General features: G+C 78.8%; 1 non-coding gene across 1 annotated transcript; it reads left to right on the forward strand.

Moving 5' to 3' along the window:
- The first annotated feature begins 1811 nt into the window (after positions 1–1811).
- On the forward strand, positions 1812–1964 carry LOC144248081 (5.8S ribosomal RNA). The gene has a single exon (XR_013341485.1). It is a non-coding gene; the product is annotated as a 5.8S ribosomal RNA (ribosomal RNA).
- Positions 1965–2500: the final 536 nt, after the last annotated feature.

Here is a 2500-nt window from a genome sequence, read left to right on the forward strand (position 1 = left end):
CCCTCGCCCCAGGGCCAGGTACCTAGCGCTCCGCGCCTCCGGCGGCCCCCCGGCTTCCTTTTCCTCGGCGTCGTCAAACGCTGCGGGGAGGGGGCCGCGAAAGGGCCGCCGCCGAGCCGGGGCGGCGGTTTAAAGACTCGGGCGGCTCGGCGCGTCCTTCCGCCGCGGCGGCGGCGGCGGCGGTTGCCGGGCGGCGGTGCGCGGCTCCATTGAGGGGTGGGGAGCTACTCCCGCGTGATCCCCTGCGGTGGTGCCCGCGGCCACCGGCCGCGCGGCCGTCGTCCCGCCGCGTTACCGCGCGCGGGGGGTTTGTCGCGCCGCGCCGGGGAGGGGCGCCCTGCCCCCCCCTCTCCGCGGCCCGGCCTCGGCGGAGAGGCCGCGGCGCGCGGTCGGCCGCGGGGGCCGACCCGCTCGCCTCGAAACGGGCGACGCCGGCAGAGAGCGCGCGCTCTCTCGCCCCTTCCTCAGCTGCGGGGTTGCGGCCGCCGGGGCCCGCCGCGCTCTCCTCCTTCCTCGGCCGCCTCTGCGGTCTCTGGGGTGCGGCGCCGCGCGCGGCGCGGCCGCGCCGTCTCTCTCCCCTCGACGGCCTTCTCCTCGAGCGCGCCGGCGGCGCCGGTCGCCGGCCGTCCCCGGCTCAGCGACCGCCCGCCCGCCCGGGGCCGAGCGCTCGGCAGGTCCCTCCGTCGCCGGAGAGTCCGCGAGCGCGGGCGGCCCCGTGCCGAGCGGCGGCGGCGCCGCTCGGCGAGTGTCCCCCGCCAGCGGGGACGGCCGGCCGGACGGCGCCCGCCGTCGCCGGCGGCGGTCCCGGCCCGGGCCCCGCCCGCCGCCTCCCCGTCGCCCTTTTCTCTGTCCGCTCGCGGAGCCCCGGAGGAAGGTCGTGCGCGCGGCGGCCGTGGGGGGTTGGGGGGGGGGGGCGCTTCCCCGCCCGGTCTCCCCGCCCGGTCAGCGGGGAGAAAAGGGTGGGCGTCGCTGCCCCCCTCCCCGCCTACCCCCCCGGCTCGGCGCCGCACGCCTTCCCCTGGGCCGCGCGTGCCCGAGGAAAAAGGGGCTCCGTGACGGTGCGAGGCGGCGGCGGTCCCGGGAGTGCGGCCGTTGCGGCGGCGGGTCAGCCGTCCGGCAGGCTCCGGGCGCTCGCGACGCCGGCTCGGGTCTCGGTGCGGCGCCCGCCTCCGGCGCCGGCGGCGGAGCGCGTCCGCCGGGCGCTCGCCCTTCCCGGCGGGAGCGGTCCCGCGGGGGGCGTTGCCGGTTGGGCGGTGGCCGTCGTGTGCCGTCTCGAGCGCGGCAAGGCCGCTGGGGAGAGAGAGCGAGCCGGCCGCGCGGTGGCGCGGCGGCGCTCCGCGGGTCCGCGGAGCGGCGGTGAGAAGGGAGAGCGGCGCGCGCGGGGGCCGACGGCCGCGCCCCCGGCCGCGTGCGTCCCGTCGTCCCGTTGCAGCGAGGCCGGGCGGGCCGCCGTGTCCCCCCGCGGTCCGGCGCGCGCCGCGTGCCTCCTCCGTGCGGAGGCCGGGCCGAGCCCGGGCGCCTGGGCCGCCTCCGGAGGACGGCACAGTTTGCCGGCGGCGTCTCCCCTCGCTCGTAGCGGCGGGGGGAGGCGGTCGGGGACGCGGGTCCCCCCGCCTTTCCCGCCGACCTTCGGAGCGTTCCGTTGGGCGTTTCGCTCTCGGATGGTTTTTCTTTCCCCCCCCACTCGGTTCGTTGCGTTGTGTGCTCGTACGGTCGAAGCCGGGGGCGGCCCGCGTGCGTGCCCCCTCGGCGAGAGAGAAAAAAAGGGGCCCCCTCCGCCCGTGTGCGGGGTTCGGTGCCGAAAGCCAGACAACTCTTAGCGGTGGATCACTCGGCTCGTGCGTCGATGAAGAACGCAGCTAGCTGCGAGAATTAATGTGAATTGCAGGACACATTGATCATCGACACTTCGAACGCACTTGCGGCCCCGGGTTCCTCCCGGGGCTACGCCTGTCTGAGCGTCGCTTGACGATCAATCGCCGCCCGGGGGTTGCCACCCCGGCGGCGCGGCTGGGGTCGCCTCGCAGGCCCGTCGTCGTGGCCGTGGCCGTCGTGGCCGCGCCCGAGGGCCTTCGTCCCCCTAAATGCAGACTCGGGGAGCGCTCCGTAGCTCCCCGCTCCCGGAGCGAGCCGCTGGGGCGGAGCTCGTCCTCGCCGGGGGCCGCGTCGCCGAGCGGCGGCGCGGCGGCCGGGGAGAAAGAGAGCGAGAGAGACGGGGCGGCGTCGAGAGCGCCCCGCCGAGGGCCGAGAGACGAGGGCGAGAGGGGGGGAGGCGAGGCGCGCGGGCCTCGCCCCCCCCCGGCCTCCCCCCGCGCGGGCGGCTGTCTGCGGGTGGGTACCGCGCGGGTACCGTGCCGTGCTGCCGCGCGCGAGGCGCGAGCGCCGGGGGGGGCGGGGGCGACCCCCGCGTCGTCCTCTCCTTCCCTTCCCCGTCCCTCTCTGTCGCCGTCTCGGGGCGCCAGGGGCGCCGTCGCCGTTCTCGCTCTCTCCCTCTCCCCGC

This window comes from Lonchura striata, chromosome 37, assembly GCF_046129695.1.
Source record: "Lonchura striata isolate bLonStr1 chromosome 37, bLonStr1.mat, whole genome shotgun sequence".
Taxonomy (NCBI): domain Eukaryota; kingdom Metazoa; phylum Chordata; class Aves; order Passeriformes; family Estrildidae; genus Lonchura; species Lonchura striata.